Source organism: Erpetoichthys calabaricus, chromosome 8 (genome assembly GCF_900747795.2).
Source record: "Erpetoichthys calabaricus chromosome 8, fErpCal1.3, whole genome shotgun sequence".
Lineage (NCBI taxonomy): Eukaryota > Metazoa > Chordata > Cladistia > Polypteriformes > Polypteridae > Erpetoichthys > Erpetoichthys calabaricus.
Window position 1 is genome coordinate 32,079,894 of NC_041401.2, and position 13,363 is coordinate 32,093,256.

General features: G+C 37.4%; 1 protein-coding gene across 14 annotated transcripts in view; it reads left to right on the top strand.

The window, feature by feature from the left end:
- Positions 1-13,363, top strand: part of baz2ba (bromodomain adjacent to zinc finger domain, 2Ba) — a 279,446-nt gene that overhangs the window by 28,391 nt on the left and 237,692 nt on the right. For all 14 annotated transcript variants that reach the window (XM_028806424.2, XM_051930571.1, XM_028806421.2 and 11 more), the window contains exon 2: positions 2,561-2,602. The gene's annotated coding sequence lies outside the window, so the exon portion shown is untranslated. The remainder of the gene's footprint in view (positions 1-2,560; positions 2,603-13,363) is intronic.

The window sequence follows — 13,363 nt, forward strand, 5'->3', positions numbered from 1 at the left end:
TATATATATATATATATATATATATATATATATATATATATTACATACCCCATGTAATTGCAATGATAGCAAAAGAAAATTTTTAATGTCATGTTTTCATCAAGAGTAGAGACAATGGAATGGAATGGATCAATGCTGGAAAACAGCAAACAACAGCATAAACCTCCCATCACTTATGTTGCATAATTCAAATGTCAGGTCATCTAGTCACAATCATTTTACATAATTTCAGTATACTGTACATTTTTTTTTGCTAAAATATTGTTCATTAAATAAATAAAAAAATGAAGTAGTCCACAAACTGGAAGCCCCTTCTCACTGGACCATGCTTTTGAATTAAGGCAGGACTCTTGACCAATAAGTGAGAGGGAGAGGTCGAACTTCAATCTGCAAGTGTGACCCTGTGTGAAGTTGCTTCCTGTTTGTGGGCTATTTTCATTTTCGAGAGGTATTTATTTACCAGTATTGAAGCAAAAAATGCATGTGTGTTGTGCATTGTGAGCATGGGACTAGATGACTTGACGTGTGGATTATGTGTCGCGTGTAACGTGAGGTTTTCTCATGGATGTTTTTATATATGGCTTGCTGTTGTCTAGCGTTGGTCACAGTTGGCCCCCGTTCTATCAGACACTTTATGCCCCTTCTCCAGGAAAACATAAGTTTAAAAATTTTCTCAGCCATCACTACATAACTACATGAGGAAGTAACAAATAAAAAAATTATCATTTTTTTGTGGACTTGTTTTCAGCTGAATATGTGACCTTTTTCACTTTTATAACCCAGGGGCTTCCTAGGTTCACTGTCCAAAGAATTTGCTGGGCTCGGTTGTTCACACAACAGGTCGACCCTTCAGTATTCATATATGAAAGTCATACCCTGGGTATAGGGGTATTAACTCGGAGTCTGCTACACCAACATAACTGTTGTTTTTGTTTCAGGTTGTCTTTCTCAGGAATTTTAACTTTGCTTAGTTCACACTTGCTTTTGATCTGGGAATTTACTGGTATGAAAGGGACTCATGAATCAATGGTGGTGAGAATGAATACTCGTACGGATACTAAGCTTCTTGATCACAGTTTTCTGCTTGCAGCTCTCAGTGCCTGTATATCTTTCAGCTACATTAGTCAAGCCATTTCCCTTAGTGATGCTCTTTTGTACTTCTAATTTGTTTCTTTGGGTGTTCTACCCACTACTTTTATATTATTTTTTTCAAATTGCCCTCTCTGATTGTTTTCATTCTTAAAAATATATACTTACTGGTGGATCTTCTCGGTGGTCATCAAGATACAAGCATTCCTGCCTCCTGTCCCACCATTAACCCAGAATTGAATGAGTTTGGATACTAGATAGATGGACATATGCAGAATTGCCTCATTAACATTTGACACTTAACACTTCATTAATTGTGTATGACACACATTTATTGGTATAGGGTCATCTTACTCAAATGCTTTCTTCATAACCAATAAGCCCAAATGCTGTGCTTTTATGATTGCAATTGGTTTTTGAGTCACTGTTTACTGAATGGCCAACTTTTCAAAAGATGGCTAGTCACTGTCTCGGTTTATAAATCTAATGAATCTTTCAAAAGAGCAGATAGGGAAAGGGAGAAACACCACTGTAAAAAAACAGAAAGGAATAAAAAAACATATAAATATATTTTGACAATTTCTATTTTGAACTTCATTTTTTAAATGTCAGAATGGCTTGAATCCTTCTTTTAGGCATAATTGTTTTGTTACATTTCATACCGGCTTTTTGTTTGCTAGTGCTAGCTAGCAGATGCATTGCTTTGTGGGTGATGTGTGCCGCCTGTAAATCATAGCCACTAAAATAGTTGCTGACACCAGTGTTAAATGGTTCAGCCGTTATTTCCTTTACATTCCAAATTAAACTATCCCAGATGGAAATGCTTAATGAAAATGATGGAATTTTTTTGGCTACCTAAATATCAAGGTAAATCTGTTGTTCATATGCAAATTGGGTTGTATCTGTACAATAAGGTTCAGGTAAATGCAAGCTAAAATCTTTTGGACAGCTAGCAGTTATGTTTTTATTTTCTCAAAGACCTGAATATTAGCAGACTGTGTGACTGTATCAGCTTGTACAGTTTTTGCAAAATTTCATTTGTTTTAATTCTAAAGTCATGGATCTGTACCTTTTGTTCCCTTATTCCTTTATTTATTTATTTATTTTTCCAATAGTGCCTCAGACATTAACAGAATTGTTATAAATACGGTAAAAGCTGCTAATGAATAAGTCTGAATTAATTAAGGTTACTTGCCTGAAGTTACATAGAATCACCTCATTGCAATATTTAATCTTGTCAGTATGACCACATTGCAGGTGTTCTTTGATTTTCCTACATAATGGAAAACTGAACAGAGTATTCTCCCGTAGGGTATAATAGAAAACGAAATATTCTGCAAAGGTTAATAAACCTCTAATTTTTTTTTGTTTTCCTGTATAGCAGCAGTACAAGATGTGGTATCTTAAAAAAAACAAAGAAAAACCTCATGAAAGGCTTAATAATTTAATCAGTATTGTTGTTTTCTTTCAGTTGGCCAAGCAGTGATGTCTGAGGATTGAAGGCACTCGAACGGTGAGTATTGCTTTGCATGAATTGTATACTGCTGTTGAATAACTTTCTGCTATTGTGATCAGAAAATGAACAAAACCTGCATTGTTTGTTGCCAGACCTGTTTAATTCTCCTGCTTCATTGTTTCCTGCCTGTAAATGAAATGTGTGTTCTGAATTATGAAACTTGTTGCAGACAAATGCAGGCTTGTTATTTTTCAATGGGTTTGGTGGTGGTTTTTTTTTTTTTTTTTTTGCAAATGCTTTATACCTGTAGTTCACTGCCTGTGTGATGTTTACACACTCTTCCTGTGTCCCTGTGAGCACTTTGGTGTTTTCAGTTAAAGGTGGAGGTGTGTGTGAGTAGGTCCTGTTATGAGTGGGCATCCTACGTTGTGCCTGATGTTGCCAAAATAGACTGGTACTCCATGAGCCCTATAAGTTAAAAGAAATGGTTACATGTTTTACCAGAATTAATAAAAACAAAAAAAGGAACTTTGTTCTTATTGGCACTGTGCCATGACAATGTCTTCCTCATCCTAAGTATGGTTCCAAATTAGGTCACTAAATTTATATTTTGCATAAAGTCCCTATACATTTTTGATTTCCCCCACCCTACCCCCCCCAAATCCTACCCCATTACCACTATCCAGTTTTTAAAAATTTCTTTTCACCCAGTGTTTTGCATGATGCATAGACATTGGAGTCTGTCCTAGTAGTATTTTTCTTTCTTTTTTGTTAGGATATAATGTATTTTTCCTTATGTTATTTATAAGTTTTTTTCTTTTGGAGTGTACATTTCAATTGATTGTCAATGTTAAAATAGGGATCTGCCCTTCAAAGAGGGGCAGCGCTATTTCAAGTGTCAAGTGAACTGAATGCTACATAGAAAACTTAGTTATTGCACAACCAAGTAGTTGTACGACTAGCTGAATACCATTAAGGTAATGTTACATTATGCAAATTTTCCAAATAGTTTCCTTCAAAGTCTTTGTTTAAGTAATCTTAGTGAGTTGTGGATTGTTTTACTGTGAGCCCGTAATGATAGTGCTCTGTGAATCACCACAACAAAATCAAATCGGTTTGATTTTGTCTTAAGACCTAGGCATTGTGCCTTAAAAGTGACAATGCATCAAGAGTTCTTTAAATAGGAATCAGGAGATGAAGTTTAAGGCCATGTCACATTATTATAATAATAACTAGAGGTGTGCCCCCCCCGGCCGCCTATTGTGGCCCAACCCCTTTGTGAATAGCTTGCTTCACTCGCTATCATTACATAGTGGAATTTTTTGTTAAATTTTTATTTAATTACCCTTTTTACAATATTTCACACAGGATGGACCCAGAACACAAAATTATAATCTTTTACAGTGAGACAGCCATGCTACCATTGAGCCAACTGTATGGCTTGCTGTTGACTGCTAACACACAACTCAATCACTACTGTTCTTAGCAAAGCAGATGTATATAATGTATTTTTTTTTAATATATTCATGATAAATCGGTTTTATTGACATGAGAGTATCATTGTTGTATTCTCCTATTAAAGACTAAAAAAAATTATATGATGTATGGTTTTGAAGAAAAATGAGCATTGCATGAAAATATTGCACAATTTAGCTAATCTTTATATATATATATATATATATTTATATATAGTAGATATTAAATTTATAATACGTGTTTCAGAGCCCAAGGACACAGTACAATTCAAGCATAACAAAAATAATTAAAAATACATAGAAGTTATCAGAAAAGGGTAACAAAACAGAATTATGCAAAAGATTCAGTAAACAGATAAAGTTTTAGGTCGATTTTTTAAAAATTAGTAGTGACTTGACTTCGCTGATCTTCTGCAGAAGTGCATTCTATGAGGTTGGAGCTAAAAGACAGAAGGCTCTATCACTCATTGTACACTTCCTAGTCCTAGGAATGATAAGCAGAGGACCGATTTGAGATGATCGGAGTTGGCGGGCAGGAACATACAGGTGTAGGAGGTTAGAGCTTTGAATTTGGAGCTTGATCATTTAAGGCTTTGTAAGTTAATCGAATTATTTGGTAATCAATACAAAATTCATTTGGGAGCCAATGCAGACAACATTAGACATCTTTTCCAGTGATTTTCCATTGTAGCCTTCATTGACATAATCGTAGGGAGTTTGTGGCAGTCAGAGGTACGCTTCCATGAAGCCAGTCACGTAAAGTGACATGCCCAACAGCTCAGACCAACTAGTCTGTAACTCATCTGACAAAGTCAAACCTGTCTTTATTTGTAGAGGCTGTGCTCTGTGTGCATGTGAGCTAACAACCAGTGAATGCTCATCCAGAAGTATAATAATGTATATAGTGCTTCAACAAGGAACAAGGAATGTGGGTGTTTCAGACCTCACAAATAGAAGTGAAGCTCATCTGTCTGATGTGTTGTGTTTTACATACCACGACAGAATGGAAAAAGAAAAAAAGGGGTAGAGACTGTGGCTGAATTTGCTGTACTTGTTAACCCTTTGTACAACATCTGCTCTGTCAGGTAAAATGTTAGTGGCTGCCACAAAAAGCCAAAAGCATGACTGTACTGGAAGGTGGGTACTCAATTAGTAAATCTGAAATATTTGGCGATTTTAACTTGTTTAAATTGACGTGGTCCAGTGACGAGATCAGAAAATGCTGTCGGCAAGTCTGACATTCCCCACAACTAGAAGTCATGTAATATGATGTCAGCTTTAGGTGGAAACTGAGGGAAAGTTCACAACCAAGGATCAGTCCTATCTTTTGCCAAAGACTAAAGCGGAAATCAAAAGTCGTAGTAGAAGAAATCAAAGAAGGATGTAGTACCGTAGATACTCGCGTATAAGTCGAAAAATTTATGCCTTAAAATTCATTCAAAAAAACAGGGTCGACTTATCCGCGGGGCAACACAATTGTCCATAGAATTTGGGTAATGACATTGTACACTCAACGCTTCACGGTGTTAAGTCACCGGTCATCTGCTGTTTCCCATGGTCTTTGAAATAATTATAAGCCAGCAATACTATTGCTAATTAGCTAGTTTTTTTCTAATTTCATTAAATAATTCTTTAAACTGTGAAATACTTGAATTTGAGCATTAGCTTTTGCAGGTTTTGGATAACAAACATACCATTAGCTGCCACTTGCAACCAGATTTGGAATCAAAAGAACCAAGGCAACACACGCTATCAATGCGATGCAAGCGCAGCCCGCGATTCAAAAAATTTCTCTGCCTACCTGTTTGTCTTGTCTGACAGTAGCTGAAAAGCAGCATCAGGAGAGAGCAGCCTGAAGTAGTCCAGCAGCGGGTGATCTGTCGTGTCCAACAGCAAGCCATGCTGTCTTGTGAAGTCCGGTAGCCAGTTCGGCTCCCACGGATCAATGTCTGGGTATTCCTCCCACGCGAACCTTGCCGTAGGTGCATCGGCTGCGCAAATGCGTTCAGCTGGCAGCCAATCAGCTGGCGCGGCATCGGCTGGTGTCCGATCAGCTGATGCCGGCTTCTCACTCTCTTGCTCGATTCCTGATCACTGTCAATAAAATCCGATTCTGAAAAATCAGAGTCCGACTCAGCGATAATGTGCAAAACATCATCTGCTGAGTGTTTTTTTTTCTGCACTCGCTTCGCTCCCTTGTGACATATCGACGCCATCTTGTCTTTGTTTACATTTCGCAACTCACGCACACGCAAGGATTAGTTGCCGAGTCAACGAGTCTAGCATTTCTCCAAGCACAGAGGGAATGCCTGTGATGTGACAGTGAGTTTTGTCGCCATTAACAGCTGATTGTCGCCCTCTATCTCTGATAGCTGTCAAGTTTTACCCTTGACTTATATGCGGGTCATAACACATTTCGTAATTTTTGGCTTAAACAATACACTCGACTTATCTGCGAGATCGACTAATACACGAGTATCTACGGTAATTCCAGAGGTCAAAAATAAAAAATTGAAGTATACACTTAAGGAATTCAGTTCATCCTTGAATTACCTGAAAGTGCACAGTGGTTACCATAGAAAAAGACAACTCGCACCTGGGTGGCTCTGGTCAGTTGCCATGGTAACAAAATAAATGCAAGAACCATAACATGGCAATGCCCAATACAAAACAATATGGTGCCAGGAAAAAACGTGAAGAATATACAAAGGACCTGAAGCATGTTTTAAATAATTTTGTACAGTGCAGAGTCTGAGTCAGCTTAAGTCAAAACCATATAGCAAAAAGAAGTTTCAAAGAAGGTGTATAAAAAGACCAAACTATAACAATAGGAGCTGTTTCCTGTGTGTGAGAGCTGAAAAGTTCTCAGCCAGAAGTACAATGTACACTTTGAAAAGATGGTGTTTAGACAAAGTAAACAGAAGAGAGGCTCATCTGTCTGATGCCTTGTGCTTGTCATACTGCAACAGCATGGAAGAAGGATAAAGAGACTGAGGCTGAACATGCCATACCTGGAAGACATTTGTACAGCCATCAGCACTGTCAGGCAACACTTTACTTGGCTGCAAAAATGTGGTGCACTCGTAATACTTTAGAAATTTAAAAATGTGCTGAAAAGCTGTAAGCCACTCCTGTAATTCTCCATCATCTCCTGGGAACCCTAGGTGTATAATCCAACATCCCCAAGGTGTTAAGTCTGACATTCTCACCAACTCAGCCATGTAGTGTACTGTCCGCTGTAGCTACAAATACTCAATTTATCTTAAGAGTATAAAAATAAGAGTATGAAAAAATAAAACTTGAGTTTTTCGTCTCTAAATTGCAGATTGTCTTTTAATTTTAGCATGTATATGGCATTAAATACTACCAGCAGGTTTAATTGCACATAGGGCTAAAAATAATATTTAGGTGAAGGCTGGTGAAAGGCAGGATTCCTTTTTATGCTCTTTTTATGCTATGCTTTTTCAGAAAGAGCATAATGTGCATCCAACTGAAAATTCTTTCTTATGTTTTGGTTGCCATGACCTACTAATAGATGAATTCATTGTTATGGCATGTACAAGCAACAAACAGTGGCTTTCAAAAGTCGATACATCCTTTTTGAAATTTCAGATTTTGTTCATGTAATGGCTGAAATAAAGACAAATTATTAGGGACCTTTTTCACCAGTAATTACTGTTTAAATGGTAGTTTTTAATTAAAAAAATAAGTTATTTTTAGGACATAATCATTAAGAATCAAAACTGTGAAGTTAAGTAGGTTGCATATCTAAAGTGAGCACCTTTTGAGTAAAACTTTGCAGAAACACCCTTTGATGCAGTTATAGCATGAAGTTGAGTCAAGTTTGTCATTTCTACTCAGTAAAATGAAATTGTGACTTGCATGTCTCTTAGGAAAGTTGACAGTGACACAGCAGCCATACCACATGCACTTCAGAACAGTTCATCCACCAGAAGCTAAGTAAGTTCAGTACTTGGATGAGAGACCATCTGGGAAAGCTGGGGTTGCTGCTGCAAAAGGTGTTGGCGAGGCCAGCATGGAACACTTACCCTGTGTTCTGAATGTGGATCCCTATGCCCAAATGCAATTACAAGAACACTCCGCTCTAAAAATGGCACCGTCCTTTGAATAAGATGTAAAACCAAGGTCTTAACTTTCTGTGGTCATTAAAGATCCCTAGGCATCCTTTGTAAAGAGTAGGGTGTCTCCCACTGTCCTGGCTAAATTGTCCACCTGAGCCGAGTCATTCTGCCCCTAATCATCCCCTGTCTCCAACTGGCTATGTACTACTCACCTCTTCACTACCTAACAGCTAATGTTTGTTGAGCATACTCGTGTAAAAGTGACTGCCACTGCATCATACAAGTGGATGCTACACATTTGTGGTGGTTGAAGTGGCTCCCCGCTCACTATGAAAAACACTGAGTAGTGTAAAAAACAGTACATAAATGTAAAGAATTATTATTGTTACCATCAAAAGACATACATACACACAAAGTATACTTAGCATGCAACATACACAATATAATTGTATACAGTATATATTTGCAAGTATTGCTATGACACAGCATAATTGACAGTTCATTCGCCTTACAACTTGTGGCTAGAAGCTCTCCCATACTCTACTAGTGTGAATGTCAATTGTCCGCTACTATTGGTCCGAAGGAAGGACTGTGCAGCATGGCTGAGGACTTCAGAAATACTGTTTGCCCTCTAAGGCAGAGGATGTTGTGTAGGTCCTGAATATTTCCTGGGTACCGGTAATATTCTGTGATGCCTTTACCAACCACTGAAGTGCTTTACATTTTTGAGATGACCAGTTGCTGTTCAGGAGATGGTGTTGCCAGTGAGGATTCACTCTACTGTGCACCTGTTTGTGAGAACAGATGGAGAAATGCGAGCTGTCTGCAGACATCTGAGGAAGTACAGGTGATGATGAGTCTTTTTGACAACAGAAGAAATGTGTTGCATCCGATTTACTTCCTTAGCTATGGTCACTCCAAGAAATTAAATGCCAGTCACTCTTCCAATAGCATACTCTCCATTGTAGAGAGCAGTATGGTGTGCCTCATGCTTCCTGAAGTCTGTGAGCTGCTCCTTGGTTTTTCTGACATTAAGGGTTTAGGGTGCTTGCCCTGGAACCATTAAGTCAGCAGGTAGATTCTCTCTAAGCTTCATGATGCTTCTTGCCCCCCAAGTGAGTACAGTCATCTTTGGGTGGTGGTTGTATTACCTTTTGTGTGAAGTGACTCGCATGCAATTATTTTTGCCTTAATGTGACACAAATCTGATGTTTGCAGGACTGTGGACACATAAATTTGATCTTTTCAAATTCATTTTCGAGTCACTTTCATATGTTGTTTCAGATTGGTTATGTATCCAATTCATAGCCATGCAACATGAATGAGAATGGCCAGTTCAGAATTAATATGTTTATTTATTTATTTTTTTAGTTTTATTTTTTTTAACCTGTACAAATGAGCTGAGCTCTGTCATCATCAGCCAGCACTGGCAGCACAGCAAAACAACAATGGAACAGAGCTATATCTGTGACAAAAGTCACTGTCCCAGTCCCACTATTGCTGTCTCCTTTCTCATACCCACACATTTCTTGGTTCAGCAGTACCAGCAATAGCAGCACAAGCAGCAAAAGCTCACCGTCTGGCTTTTCTAAATCTTCTCGACCTCATCATGTACAGCTGACAAACTGTTTTTCTGTCCACCAGAGCAAAGTTCATTGTACACACTAGCAACTAGCCCATCCATTTTATTGGTTTTAATACCACAATTTGTCCTACGATTATGATGCTTTTTGTTGTTTGTGATGCAGATGACCTTAGGCATAAACGTATCAATGTGTGCATGCGTGCCATTTCAAAGGACAAATGCACTCCTATTACAATCATATACACATGAATGTGAACTGTCATGATAGGCAAATCAGATTTGAAGAAAAAATCGGAATTGAGCAATGAGGCTCGTAATGTGAACGTAGTCTATGTTGTCTTGGATAATGCATATTGGCTGGTATGTTCTTTATCATGGGAGTGGCTTCTGTGTTGTCATCTTACTGTTTAGAATTGTAGAGTATACACAAAATGGTTATATTATAGAAAGAATGTACATACATTGCCATAAATTCTTTCAGCTTCTTTAAGATTTCTATTAAGCAGTTTTCGTGACAAGCTTTCTCCTTGCCTGGTCATTAATTTTAACAGGGCATGCTGACCTTTACAGTGTCCTGGTAGTGTCATATTGTCTGCACTTCTTAATGATGCTCTTCCCAGTATATAAAATACTTTTTACAAATATTTAATATTACTGTGATTTCTCATCTACACCTATCAATAATAACATTGCATAGCCCCTTTTTAAGTTACTTGAGAGCTAAGGGTAATTCTGCACTGTACACCAATGAAGCCCACTATGACATGTTTCTGTAACAGCTGATTTTTATTAAGGACTATTTAGAAGCACTTCAAGTGAAACTAACTTTGTACTGTAAATGACTTGGAATGTGATTGGTTAAATCCAAAGTTTATAAAAGGTATGCTTGTTTATGCAAACAAAGCAATTAAAGTTTTTCATATGGTAATTTTCTTATGAAAATATTATTGTTTAAAATACCTTATTAAAGTGTAAAAATGTCTGTGTGGAATTTCCATGTTCTTCCCTTGTCTGTGTGGATTTCCTCACTGACACATAAATTGCTTAAGGAGAATGCTGGGTAGATCAGAGAGACAGCTGAGCTGTAAGTGATTTAGCACTTCAATTAAGTCAGTACAGTCAATTAAGAAAATAATGTGGCATTGATAATAACACTCGTGAGGTCTCTGAAGTACTGTGTTCAGTTTTGGACTCCATATTACCAAAAAGACACAAATGTGCGAGAGAAGGTTCAGGGGAGAATAACTGGGCTGATTCAAGCATTGAGAGGTAGGTACAGTACGAGCTATGAGGGGAGATTGATGGAGCTGGTTGATTTTAGTTCAGTCAAACAGAGATTAAGAGGTGACACAGTCGAAGGGAATTAGTACAGTGGATTCCAGTCATTACTTTGAAAGGTGTTTTTTTCAACAACAGTGCAGTGGTAAAGATGGAAAGTGGTAAAGGTAAATTCCGACAAACGGATGTTTTTCTTCATGCAATGAATCATAGATACATGGAGTGCTTTACTTTGCTATAGTATGGTAGACACTAGTAGTTTGGAGGCCAACAACACCTGACTTGATGTTTGTAGCCGCCAGAGTGTAAGGCGAGTTCAAGCACGGGTAAAATGAGTGCCGAAAGAAATCTCTCAGTCCAAAAGTTCGTTTTAAAAATATTTAGTGAAAATTCAAAGCAAATAATCCACACGAGAGAAAAAAGTTGGTTACACATGTAGAATATAAGGCAAAAAAAGGAAAAATGTATCTTCTCTAAACTTAGCTTTTCTTGTAAAACATTAGTTGTTTCTATACCTAAAGATTCTTAACTTCTTCTTCTGTACGCTTTAAACTTATGGCGCAGCACTTTCAATTAAGTGCTTTGCCTTACATGTTTCTTAACACACAAAACACACACTCAAGGTACACAAGGCTCAAAAGGCACGATAGGCACGGTTTAAAACCATGTGCCCTCTACACCTTACACATGGCAAGGCTGGTCACTAACTGAGAATAATGTTTAGTCAGAGCAGTTAGAAATAGCTAGAATATACCAATTCTATTCAACTAATGGGGGTTATAGGAACCTCCCATAGATTATGCACTATCATTTAGTAAAACATTTATGAGTCTTATGTAACTAGGAAATGGCTCGTACAATGTTATTTTTTGTTGTAATTGTTTTGATGTTCTAATGCAGTTGGACAAATTGAGACTGATGAGCTGTGTTGGGCTGAGGGCCTGTTCTAGTTGTAATTGTTCTTATGTTATTATTTTGTTCAGAGCTCTTCACTTGTTGTGATCAATTTTGTGACCCTTTTCTGTAACAGTTGCAAGCAGTCCCCAGACTGGTTTTTACTCCATTATGTTGACTTCGTTTACAAGTCGCTTTGGATTTCAGCATCTGGTGAGCAAATTAACGTAAATGTACTACATCCATGTGATTACTGATGTGTTTTTCCAAGTGCATTGACCCTGAGTTTAGTGGTTGTGACAGAAACGTATAAAGAAGCAGTGACCATGCAACAAAGGTATTAACACATTTGGTTAGTGCTGCTGCTGTATTGCTCTAGGAATTTGGATTCGGTGTCTAACCAAGTCTTGTTGTGCACATGTTCTTTTCTTGTTCACGTGTTTTCTCCATACACTCGGATTTCTCCATACATCCTAAGTTTGTGTGCATTAGAATGACTGGTATTGGTATCTCCACACTAGCTCAGTATGAGGCAGGCCCAGTATGTTGTATATACATGGATAAGGAATGCCGTTTTATCCAGAATTGTTATTTCTGCCTGACGCCCTTTCGTGATTCCCAATAAACATATAATTAGGCAAATGGATTTTAAAAATAGAAGGACAGATGATTATTGAGAGTACAATGTTAATGAAAATGATGGCATTGGGAAAATCAGAATAGAGTTTTGTTGTTATTTTGGTGTTGTACAGCAGAACCCTTGGCAGAAAAGGCAGCTTTCTTTGTTGAGCCACTAAATTTCTCACCTTTGGATAGGCCATTTTCCTTTGTGGTGAGACCCATTACAGTAGTGCCCAATGAATAGCTTTTTGCATTTAGACTACCACATGCGGCTTTGTCTGCTGCCTGTTGAATATTATTCAGAGCAGTTACTTTGTTGTAGCAATCTTGATAAAAGCTGTAGAAATTGGTCCTAGTCTAAAAGCACCAGAACACAGTAATATATCATCTTTAATTATCTTGTCTATTCCACATTCCAGTGGTTCTGTTACTTTCTTAATACTGTTTAATGGATATTAATATTGATGCATCATTTTATTTCTCACTATTTAAAAATGGAGTGGGCTTTGGTTTAAATATTTTATTAAATGGTGGCTGAAATTAGATGTCTCTCTGTCTGAATGGGCATTAAGAGTACATTTCTGATCTATTCAAAGAAAAAAGAAAGAAACCAGAAAGGAGTCATATTTTCTTCCTCCTTCGCCTGTCCTAATTTTCACTGTTTTGTTTGAGTGCCTGTTATCTGGCTTGGCAAGATAAACATCCTTCGTGTTTATTGCTGTTAGTTAACTGTGTTGATTCAAAGTTACAAAGTACACTTTAGTTTCATGTAACTGCTTCTAGTGACTTGGCAAGAAAATAGATAAATAAATAAATAGATTTTCTTTCTTCACAGTTAACGCTAATGTTACACAACATTTAACTGCAAATATTGGATCATTTC